The 13071-nt window shown below is 35.4% G+C and overlaps 1 non-coding gene and 1 pseudogene across 1 annotated transcript in view; both read right to left on the bottom strand.

Annotated features, from left to right (window-relative positions):
- Window positions 1-4391, bottom strand: part of LOC105049285 (protein SEMI-ROLLED LEAF 2) — a 30641-nt gene extending 26250 nt beyond the window's left edge. The window contains exons 1-4 of the transcript XR_012142663.1: window positions 4064-4391; window positions 3174-3314; window positions 2366-2440; window positions 1457-1572 (exon numbers count right to left, since the gene is read on the bottom strand). This is a non-coding gene — a transcript (protein SEMI-ROLLED LEAF 2). The remainder of the gene's footprint in view (window positions 1-1456; window positions 1573-2365; window positions 2441-3173; window positions 3315-4063) is intronic.
- Window positions 4392-11076: 6685 nt separating this feature from the next.
- LOC140859144 (AAA-ATPase At5g57480-like) lies at window positions 11077-11953 on the bottom strand (annotated as a pseudogene).
- Window positions 11954-13071: the final 1118 nt, after the last annotated feature.

The following is a 13071-nucleotide window of genomic DNA, read 5'->3' as shown; positions in this document are numbered from 1 at the left end:
ATGCATTCTCAAATAAACCCAATAGATGCTAAATGAAAATCTCAAAGTAAAAATTACCAAAATATTAAGGAACATCAAGAAGCATATTAAAGATAGGCATAATACATGATCTGTTTGACATGTCAGCAAAGAATATGCAGGCAATTTGGTGAAAAATCAGGTAAGAATTGCATAAATGTACCATCCATCACATAATCATAGGAAATTTAGTCAGTAACATTCAGTCATATAACAATGTTTGTCATTGTAAAGTTTGCCGACAATCAAAATCAGGTATAGCAAATTAGGAACTCTTTATTATATATAATGAGATTAAACATCATGATCCAATTAACAATGCAGATTGAATCTAAAATACAAATATTTAATATTATATAGTCAAGGCAAGACAGTTTAATTGAAACATAGTGGCCATTCTTTTGAAAAAGAGGATGAGATCTATTAGATGTGGCAAGTCTAGGTATTAAGCATATCAAGCAAGCAAACCACAAACACGTATCTTTCTTGTTGGTGCCTAAACACCTTGTCTAGTTATAACTACAGGCTCTACTCATTCTTGACTATAAATCTAATGCTAACTTGCATTGATTATCTATTGGTCAAGAGTTGCTTGTTGTATTGTTTAGTTAAATTAGTGAGCTTGTTTCTCTTTGATCAATTAATGTTATTGTATAATTTGCAAAGAAAATTTATATTTACTAGCTAATACAGTATGCAACCCTTTAATAGGTTCACATATAAATGTGGAAGTGTTTTGTCTACCATTATTCTTTAGATGCTTCTGATTTATCTCTATCCATCCAATTAACTTTATACAACAATGAACTTTAATTAAATATTCACTACATTTTCCATACAATCAGCCTCTCCATAGCTGCCTAGGTTCTATGAGGTCCCTTATCTCCTGCATGTTACAGTCACCTTTTATAACACAGAGTAACTAACACCAGATATATTAGTAAATTGAATATTGGCAGTCTGCAAGTATGTATGTAGAGACAATGAATGTCTTCACCAATCCATCTAAAACTTACGCAAAATACATATATAGGGAAACTTATATCAATGTGTGTGACTTGCTTCACTAGTGAAATTGCCAAAAGAGATAGACTTGTTATTAGTTATATGTTACTAGATATGATGCTGCTGCTTTGCTTTTGTTACTTCCTTAAGGTGAAAAATGGTTTGGTGTCCTTTTGGTCTTCTTCTGTTTGGCATATGTGACATGTTGATTTGGCTCTCAACAGATATCTCCATAATGACCAAAGGCAGGCATGAGTCAAAAACATTAGTAAAAATTAAAAAGGGATTCAAGAGCTACTGCTGTTGACAACAACTATGATTTTATTCAGGGAGAAGAACATGGCATTCTGCATGCTTGCTTGAAAACACAGTTCCACTAAATGCAGCACATTAAGAAGACAACAAGAAGCATACAACTGGAATATAAACTTACATTTGCTCCCTACAAGTTAGTAATAATTTACGGTAAATGCACATGACAATTTTTGCAAAGCCGAAGTGCTCATTTCTCAATTCCCTGTAACACCTTTGCTCCAAATAACTTGTAATCTGCTAAAAAAGATAAAGACATCAGCAAACATGTTAAGGAAAAAGTATTGGTTGATAATGTGTACCAAATCATGGAATAAATCTAGACAACTATAAGCAATGACTAGAAGCAGAAATTGAAGTTACAAGTACAGGAATCTCAGTCAGCAGTTCAAGTATAACTTTGATGGCCAAAATTTTCACTTCTGGATTGCCTAAATGGAGGAAGAAGTATATTAACTAAAAAGATTCCGATAGCAAAAACTCCGATATTGGACTAGTGATTCCTCATTTTAGTTGTTAATTTATGATTCATTGTTCTTTATATTTATAAAGAAAAAAGAGAACCAATTAAACATCCATTCACAAGAGCATCATGAATGGTTTTAAAACTCCTCAAGAGAGAGACATATAAAATGCCAATGTGTTATATGCCCAGTAGGGTAACTGAAGGCGTTTGCTTTAAAATGGCACCACTGTCACAGAAAATACAAAAATATACATGCTTTTGATGAATAACACTTATTAGTATGAGCCAAAAGGAAAACAATTCAAAATATAATTTGGAATAAATCTCAAGAAAATTCTTGATGATTACCAGTAGGTCATTTTTCTTTCAGTGTCCCATACTCTTTTTTTTTTAATCTTCAAAGAGCTTATCATTAATATATGGTATGATCATCCTAAAGCAAAAGGTAGAGTGAAACCATCTCAAATGAAGAAAAAATAACCACGTATATTGAATTTTATTATCTAATAAGCTTACTTGAGAGTGCTATTTGTTCAGGTGGTTACAGAAAAAGAGGAGAATTACCTTTGGGATGCGTAGTGGATTTCTAGAAGCATATTCACACAATTTGCCAATCTTTCTATCATTTGGTTCTTCATCCTGCAAGGCAGTTACCAATAATTGAATACTTAGGGAAGTATATATTAGCATCTTTGTGAAACAGACTGTCGGAAATCTTCAAAAATTAATCATAAAAATTTATGACTAGTCATATATACTGCTGTTCTGCTGAATTTATGCCTGAAAAGTAGCCTAACAGCCTGACAAAGTTGAACTTAGATTGAATTCAAATAAATTAAGGAACCCTGCATGCATGTGGCATGCGCAGTTGTGCACGCATTCAGATGCATATGTCGTATGCATGGAAGTGCCAAAAAGAAAAGGCAGCCATCCATGCAAGAAATGCTCAAAAGATCATACACGATCCCTGTTGCAGAGCTATACATGCTCATGAAAAAATGCAGATTTTTCTTAGTCCACTGCTCAGGAGAAGATCTCTAAACTTTAAAGTTTCACATACAAGAATAGAAATCATATATAATTTACAAGATGGAATCTCATGTACTCTCGTGACAATTTTAACGAGTCCTTTTTCATCACATGACAACATATTTAAGTGTTATTATTAGACTCTACTCTCTAAACCATAATTCGGGAGAATAAGAAAAGCATTTAAGAAAGAAATTATGTTACTAGCATCAACAAGTGGCATGATTTTGATGGTGTCTAAATGTTGGCCAAGATGGCAGTAAGAGATGGAATAACACATTACAAGCTAAAATATGAGTTTTTCAAGTAAAAGGAGATCAATAGAAAAAGTATGTAACCAGACCTGCGTTCGAGGAAAAATTTCAGCTAAAAGCTTCTTATAACGCTTCACTGGCTGTCTAGACCTTGCTCTCAATGCAGGGAAGAAGAAACACAACCTCCCACATGCAGGCAAAACCTTTCTTGACATCACACCCATCTTGTACTGGGAAAAAGAAGGAAAAAAAAAAAGAGAGAAGAATAAAAAGCTAAGATGTGCTGCGATATTTCTTTTTCCTCTCGATCAATATATTAGAATTTGTTTATCTAGACTAGCACTAATAGGTTGAATGTCAGTATGCAACATTTGATAAAAAAAACATCATCGAATCATGAAATAGATTCTACTTTCTTCTTGTGTTGTTTATATTTTTATCATCTTCATTAAAAGATCGACCAACAAACAAAGAAGCAAAAGGAGAAGAGAAGGAGAAGGAGAAGAAGAATAAGGAGAAGGAGAAAGGAGGGGAAGCAGGAGGACGAGGAGAATCTGCTACAAAGTTCGAGTAATCTACTAGAAGACAAGATAAACATGATGACTGGATGTGTTTCAAAGATTGAAAAGGGATCAAACAACGTCAGGAAATATCCAATTCATCTGAACAAACCAAGAAATCAAGAATTCCTAAGTCCATTGATTCTAAATCCATAATCTGAAGACAGGGTCCCAATTTTTTTTCATATGAATTTTTCTGAGGAGAACATTGTCTCACATGCATTGATCGACCACGGAGCAAAATTTTCGCATAGAAAGTTGGGGAAAATTGACATAAAAAACAATGCATTATCTAGATAAAATTGCTGGCAGTTCTTCATATTGGTCATCACATAAATAAGAAGAAATAAGGAATCAAGTAGTCATAAAATAACAAGTTTCGATCGATTTTTTAAAAAAAAAATGGGGACGACATTTACCACAAGATCATGGAAGCCAAAGCGAGTTCTTGAATTCCTCGAAAGAATACTAATGGAATTGAAGGGAATCTAACTCGAAATATTTGAATGTATCCTGGATAGGGAGACGACCGGAGGAGAGGGTGGAAATCCTTTCAAGAATCCATGCAAGGAAAGCACCGGATCTTCCACATCCTCCACGGCAGAAAGGTTGGATGGACTCCTGAACGAAATATAAAACTTGTTTACCAAAAAAAAAAACGAAATATAAAACTCTATGTTTTTCCCTGCGCGTTCTTTGTCTTGCCTCTCCTCCCCTCGTCCCCCCCACCCTCTCCCCACGAGCCCGAGCCCGCCCTCCGCGGAGAATATTTGCACCGGACGTTGTGGGAACCTTCACCGCAGAATTTGGGGGCCCCTTCTCTCTCCTTTATGCAGCAGTCAGACGTGTCCAGCTGGTCCTCGGCCTACTGTGCTGTTTGCTGAGCTAAATGGGATTCTAAGATCATCCTGCTTCCAATTAGTGGTTGATTAAAGAAGTATTTCATAAAAATCCAACACCATTGAGAATGAAATTATCCGACTTATATGTCACAAAAATATATTTATTAATCATATAATATATATATATATATATATATATATATATTATTAATATATTTCATAAATATATTTATTAATTTTATAAATTATTAATCTTATAAAAATAAATTAACTTTTATTATAGAATCAATATTTTTATTTTTATTTATAATATATTATTTTTAATACTGATATTTCATTATATATTATTTATATATTTTTAATACTAATAGTTTTATTTATAATGTTTAAATAATAAAGTATAATGATGTATTTCTACCATAATTTATGATTATTATTGAATGTAATATGACTAATAATATAATATATATCATAAATATAATTTATAATATCGATATATATATATTGATATACTATATTAATGGTATATTTTTTTTTTTTTGCTGGATTGGGAGATATTTTTATCCTCAGATTTAAGCCTAAGATCATTGCTTTGGATGATTTGAGACTCTTGATCTCATAAACAGATATTCCATCATTAGGTTAGGTGGTGATTAAAAAGTGTGAATGATTTAAAATCAGTTATATAGGATCACCGTAGGGGGTGTTTGGTATGGGATAATCCATCTAAAATAAAGGATGATGTAGATGCAAGTGATAAGATCATCACATTTGATTGCACCATGATGATCCGATCTCAATTCACCCCAACTCCACAACATCCCCCAACCTAATCATATAATACGCGTCCTTCAAATCTGGAATCCAAAATCACCTCAAACAGTAATCTTGGATTGAAATATGAGAACAAAAATATTCTTAATCTAGCAAAAAAATAAGTATATCAATATACTATTAGTATATTATATCGATATCGATATTATATATTTCATATTATATTATATTTGATATCATATATAATATCCATGATATATATTGCATTATAATATATTATTATCATATTATGATTCAATAATAATATTAAATTGGAGTAAAAATATTTTATTGTACTTTATATTTATACGATAAAAATATTAATATATTAATCTATTTACCTTATTTTTCTAATCAAAATAATATTCATATTCATATTAATAAATAATATATTATAAGTATAAATAAAAATATTAATTTATAATAATAATTAATATATTTTTATAAGATTAATAATTTATAGGATTGATAAATATATTTTTATATAATCTATTAAGTATTAATATATAAATAAATATAATAATATTTTATTTATAATATATTATATATGATTAAGAAATATATTTTTATGTAATATATTATGGGTAGTATTAGGGGTAATTTCGTTCTGATCGAAGATATGAGCCTACAAGAAAGGATTGATCCTTATGGAATCTCAAATCTCGTGCCTCTTTCAAAAATTAAATGATTCTGACATGACAGCTCGCAAATAAGACTATTCTTCGGATAAAGTAGGGTCAATCACCTGATTTTTTTCTTCAAAGCTAATATTTTTGATGAGGAAAGAAATAACAAATATATCTCTCTCAATAAAAAAAAAATAAAAATATCTTATCCAATAAGACAAGGCCAACCATCTGATCCTATTTCTTCTTACGGCTCTACCGTCTGATCCTATTTCTTCTTACGGCTCTTCAGCCTCCACTTATAAATAAAGGCTTACAAGAACTCTCAATATATGCAAAAATTCTTCTCTCTACTTTTTCCCATATGTTGTCGGATTTCTGACTTGAATGTCAGAGGATCTCCATCTGAACCACCTCCGATCGAAAACTTTTTTTACAAGTTCCACGTCATCTTCGACCTGCCATCACCATCCAACTCCAACTGATCTGACTTTGGGATGAAATTCTGCATCAACAGAATGATGCCAAAAGAAGGACCTCGATCCGTTTACGAAAGGAGCAATCAATGAGAAAATTTCATCACACTACTGTAACACGACCAATATCAATCGGATCAAATCGCCCTAAATCAATCAATATCTTTTAAATCATCCAAATCGAGCTCGAAGTCAGAGGACTGACGATCCAAATAATTTTGATTTTAAATTATTTTTATTTTTTTTTTTATTTATATTTAAAATTTTAAATTTTAGAGCAAGATCCGAATAAAAAAAAGAAACACAGAGTAAGTAAGGTACGATGGCATCGTGACACCATCATCAAAATAATCCGATCCCACTATTCAGATCCAAGCCTCCCCTGCTCTGGCACTTATTCTATTCAGATCCAAACTCCTGAAATCCACGCAACACCACCCCCCCCCCCCGCGAGTGGCACATCCACATAAAAAAAAAAAAGAGTGCAAAAAAAAAAAAAAGGTGGCAAAAAAAAAAAAAGAGAGAAAAAAAAAAAAAAAAGAGAAAGGAGAGAGGAGAGAGAGATTGGAGGGGGTGGGATGGGACTTCAGGCAATGACCTCACGTGGGGCACCGTGGAGGGGGCCCAACCATCCCACCTTGCTTCGGATTTGAGCCCTGAGCTCCCCCTCTTCATGCATGTGCGCATCGGACAGCCCTCCGGCATAGTCATCGTAGGCCGAGACCATCCAGCACTCGAAGCACCTCCTGTGCGTCCTCTGGCCGAACCAGGCCCTCTGCTCCTGTGCGAGCGAAGCAAGCAAGAAGCATCGAAGCCCCTGATGTGGGATCGTCCATGAGTGAGCTCCTTTGAAGCCACCGTAGGGGCCTACCGATGGTATTGAACTTGCCTAATTACAGGTCGATCCGAAGCCCAAAACAAAATCATTCCGAAGCCTGATTAAGATCGATTCGAAACTTGATTAAGACCGATCAGAGGTCAGATTCAAACCGACCAAAGCTCAGATCCAGACTGATCAGAGCCCAAAACGAGACCGACCAGAACCCAAATCCAGACCGACCAAAACCCAAATCCAAACCGATCAGAGCTCAGAATAAAACCGACCAGAGCTCAGATCCAGATCGACCATAGCCCAGAACAAAACCGACCAAATTTCAGATCCAGATCAATCAAAGCTCAATCCAGACTGACCAGAGCCCAGAACTAGGCCAACCAAAGTCCATATCCAAGCCGACCAGAGTTCAGAACAAGACGACCAGAGCTCGGATAAGACCAATAACAAAAAGGAGTCAAGCAAAATCCAAAAGCCTCTCAAATAAAATACACAATTCTTATGATAAAAGGCCCTCAAGCCCCTTCCACTATTATTTTTTCTTCTTGCAGAACAACAGGTCCTTGAGCACTTAAGCAAATGCTCAAACCCAAAGCTGAAGTGGAGACAGTCTAAAGCCCATCCCATCAAAATGATCAGCCTCAAAGGGTCAATATTACAAAAAGACTAAAGTCATCAGAAGACCAATCTGAGCAAATCAAGATCGGACGATCAAGCAAAAGATCAACAGCTAAGAGAAGAACCAACATCGAAGTAAAACTTGATCTGAGAAGGTCAAGTTTCCGATATGGGCCGTCCAAAAAATTGACCTCCAAAAAGTCGACTTTCTAAACATGAGCTCCTAAAAGCCGAACTCTTAAAAGATAACCTCCCGAAACCAGAAGCCAAAGCATCAACCAATAAAAGTCAATTAGAAGCAAACCAACTGAAATAGGATCAGTAACTTAAGACCTCAATGATTAAACAGCAGGGGATAACCCATTGGGCCCCCCGAAGGGCGAACTCATTTTTTAGTGAGTCAATGCCCATGAAGACTTTGGTCATGCAGAAAGAAACTACACATGTAGAAGATCTTGATGACTAAGTAGTGGGGGATAATTTGTTCGAACCCCCAAAAGCCAAACTTGCTTTTTAGTGAATCCAACACCTATGAAGATCCTGTTTGATCGGCTTAGTCTTGAAGATAAAAAGATAGCCTTTAATCGGCTTAGTCATTGAAAGCATAAGGCGGCCTTTGATCGGCTTAATCAAATAAAGATAAAAGATGATCTTTGATTGGATTAGTCAATTGAAGATCAAAGACGATCTTTAATTGACTTAGTTAATTGAAGACAAAAGGCGGTCTTTAATCGACTTGGTCAATTGAAGATAAAAGATGATCTTTTATCGGTTTAGTTAATTGAAAATAAAATACGGCCTTTAATCGATCTGATTGAAAAAATCTTTGATCGACTTTAAACGAGATGGTCTTTGATCGATCTGATTGAAGAAGCCTTGGATCGACTTTAAGCAAACGTCCTCTGATCGGGCTAACAAAAAATAATCATCAATTGAAAGCAACGTATGTGCACAACAAACAAAAAAGAGTAAACTAGTTTTTCATTAAAATATTTATAAAGAGCGATGCTTCAGACGAGGGATAACCTATAAAGATCCTCAATCCGTCAACTCTGACAACAAATGAGGGATAACCTACAAAGACTCTCAATCCGTTAACTTTGGCAACAAACGAGGAGTAACCTATAGGACCCTCGAAGGTCCTTACTTTTCAGCGAGTAGAGCCGATGAAGATCTCGATGACTAAAAAGTTATCAACATCGAGGTGATGTAATCCCTCACCTCATTGATAGCTATAGATATGGCATATCTTCGGTAAAGCTGAAGTACTCCATTCGTCCGATCCCATTCTGGCTTGGACTTAAGAGTTGGAGGGCTAATGTTGGAGATAATTTCATCCTGATCGAAGATGTGGAGCCTACAAGAAAGGATTGACCTTTATAGAATCTTAAATCTCGTGTCTCTTTCAAAAATTCAAATGATCCTGACATGACAGCTCGTCGCAAAGAAAATAAGGACCATATCTCTCCAGATAAAGTAGGGTCAACCACCCAATTATCTCTTCAAAACCAGTATTCCTGATGAAGAAATAGATAATAAATATACCTCCCACAATAAAAAAAAAGATAAAAAAATATCTCATCCAATAAGACAAGACCAACCGTCTGATCAAATTTCTTCTTACGACTCTTCAGTCTCCGTCTATAAATAAAGGCCTATAGGAGACCCTCAAGATATGAAAAAACTCCTCTTTTTACTCCTTCCCATCTGTTATCGGATTTCTGACTTGAGCATCAGAGGGTCTCCATCAGAGCCACCTCCGATCAGAGACTTTTCTTGCAGGTCCCGTCGTCATCTTCGACTTACCATCACCATCCGACTCTAGCTGATCTGACCTCGAGATAAAATTGTGCATCAAAAGATAGTTTTGGTAATACATAATTAGTGATCTTAGATTTTTATAAAATATCAAATAGATTACTCATGGATATCCGAAGATATTTAATCACTGAACCATAACCTATCAAATGTAGTGATCAGATCACAATAAGATTCGAATCATCAATGATCTCAGATCACCATGGTGATCCCATTTGGATCACCAAAGTACCAAATGCTACCATAGTGCAATCAATACAATAATCTCGCTACCTCCACTCATCAAAGTTTTTAAATCTAAAGAAGATGTTTCGGTTTTTTCATAAAACAAAATGTTTCACTATCTCGTCCCATACTGGTTGAAATCGTATGTACCCCAGTAGATATCCTTAATCTCTCTCTCTCTCTCTCTTTTCCATTCTTCTTTCATTTCTTTCATTTCTTTCTTTCATTCTTTTCTTTTCCTTCCTTTCTTTTCTTTGCTCATTCTTTCTTTTATTCTCTTCCTTTCTTTTCTTCATTTTTCTTTTATTTCCTTTTACTTCTTTTTCTTCATATTTTCTTTATTTTCTTCTTTCATCTTCTCTTTTTATGTGGATAAGTTTTAGAGTCCTGAATGGTTGAACTCATCCCAATCTTATTTTTCCATGAGAATGAAATGGAGCAATCGGAATGCTCCCATCACCAGGATATGAAATTTCACCACATCATTCTTGATTTTGGGATGTATCCGATCATTTGAGCTTGTAATGGCTAGCCAAGCCCAAGATTTTATTTCTCTTTTATCTTAAACAGTGTTGCTTTAAAAGTTTTCCTCTCTTTTACTAATTCATAGTCACTATACTTAAAGTGTGTTTGGTTCATAACTGAAATCAAAATCAAAATAAGAATCAGAATGAATTGAAATTGGAATCGAAATGATCAGATATCTCGAAGCGTTTGATCCGTGATCAGAATCGGAATAAAAATTTGAATCCTTAGGAAAAAAATACGGATTGAGTTTTAGACAAATTGGACCATTCCTATTCCACCTTGCAATCGGAATCGAAAAAGGACTCCTCTCAACCAAATGGTGGGAATGGGAGTCACCAATTTTCATTCTGATTCTAGATCCCAACTCTTCCCAACCAGACACCCCTTATTATCTAATCTTATATATATATATATATATATATATATATATATATATATATATATATATATATATATATATATATATATATATACATATAATATAAAATGGAGGTTTCTATGTTAGTAGAGCCTCCGTCCGCCACATGGAACAATGCAGATGCCTCCATTCGCCATATAAAAGAAAAATAAGGTGGTAGTGTGGATGCCATCCAATAGATGGTGTTGTGAAAGAATATCAATCATGCCGCATGAAAGATACAACCTGAACCTGTCCTAAGTTGTCGAATCCTCATGAATAATTCGTGTTGGAAACTTACTTTTTGTCTCTTCATTACCGACCATCCCGCCATCTGAAGTCAACAATGACGAAGATGCCAGCACCAAAGCCTTCCACTGCTGCATCTCCTTCACCATCGTCTGCATCGCGACATCCGTACGATCGTCGTTGTAGCCCATGAGCACCATTTGCAATATCCACCAGTGTCATCTGGACTTCCAACAGCAGCATCTCCACTTCCACCATCGGCTCCTCGAGTTCCTCCACTCCAAACACCAGATAGTTCCTTGCCAGCATCCGGAATGCCACCGGTCCATAGTATGAGAGGTGGATGGGTTGGTCCATCTGGCCCATCTGAAGCAATGTCAGGTCAAGCCACTCTAGGTGGTTCATCATGAAGATCATCAGCCTCTCTCCCATGCACGACAACCATAGCCTGTCCATAAAGTTCAACATGCCCCACAAGCTCACCATCCCTGTGCCACCGTACTCGTTGGCACTCCATAGTCCCACTACCGTCGCCTACGATGGCGTTTGGTCGGGTTTGGGTTAGAGGGCGATCTTTTTCTGATTGTGGTCGGAGAGGTTGAAAGAGCAATCGACATCTTTGATGACGATGATGGACTTCGGCGTGGTGGAGATGAGGAGGCGATGGAAATGGGAGTTGGAGTTCATGGCGGTCAGCTCTAGGTCGTAGACGTCAAACTCAAGTGATGAGACTGTCCTTGCTTGTCCCTAGCGGCCATGGAGGAGGTACTCGTGCTTCTAGGCACGATCGATGTGGGCATAGTGGTCCTGACGGCCAATGAAGTGGAGGTCGGAGTGGATATCAGGTGGGGTCGATGGTGAGGGTGTCGAAAGTGGGGGGTGCATGAAGAGAACAGGGGATCAGAATCGGTGGTGGTCGTTGTAATGGACGGTCGGTGTAGAGACGACACTTGCGAGTCTTGGGATGGAGGCGGATGGCCACATCGACGATGTAAGAAATATACTGACCACATATATACATGGTATATTCCCCAAGTATACATAAAAAATAACAAATAATATTTAGATATATACTTTGGAAGGATAAATAGTATTTAATAAATAGTATTTAAAAATTATTTAAAATAATGAATAGTATTTCTTTCTTCATCGTGTATCTAAAGCAGGATTATAAATAGCATAAACATTTGTACAAAAACATCTAGTGCTAAAGCTGCTTTAATTATAGAGCCCTCTCTTCTACCACATTTATAAATAATATATCGGCTATATGATTTATTTTTAGAAATATATCTAATACATGTAAATGTAAATGTGATGTCATGGGATAATCACGATTCTTTGCTATATTTATAAATAGTATATCTACTATATATATACATGAAAATAACTTCTCAAAAATATATATAATAAATGATAATTTAATTTTGATATGAAAATATTATAGCTTCAATAGCATAAATGCAAACTTGACATCATGATTAATCATGGCCTTTTATCTCTCTTATGTTTCCACAAATTTTTCTTTCTTTCCTCTCTCCTCTCCTCCTCTTTTAGTTGATCATCCTCAAAACTTCAATATAAAATTTTTTTTCTCAATTTCTAAATTTTAGATTCTCTTGCAAGCCATCAATTGACATACTTGCGCCTGATGCTTTATCAGTTGATTTTTGATCGTGATCTCGTAAGATATAATTTTTTTAATTATTATAATTATTTTTAAAAAATATATAAAATAAATATAATAAAATAGATAAATAAAATTAAATATTATTTTAAAAAAATATATTTCACATATCGTATGGGGTTATAAGTATTAATATTTGCTCTTGTTAACTTAGCGGACAAGGCCTACTGGACGAAAGGATTAGGCCCAATCCAACCCAGATGCTCGTGGGCCGGGCCAGGTGGGACCAACTCGTGTCCATAATGAAAACCGGAAAGGGCGAAAGATGGGTACAGCGACGGCGGTCTCCAGCGACGACACCGCCTTTGCTATTTTT

This window comes from Elaeis guineensis, chromosome 7 (assembly GCF_000442705.2).
Source record: "Elaeis guineensis isolate ETL-2024a chromosome 7, EG11, whole genome shotgun sequence".
NCBI lineage: Eukaryota > Viridiplantae > Streptophyta > Magnoliopsida > Arecales > Arecaceae > Elaeis > Elaeis guineensis.
This window is presented reverse-complemented; position numbering and strand designations above follow the sequence as displayed.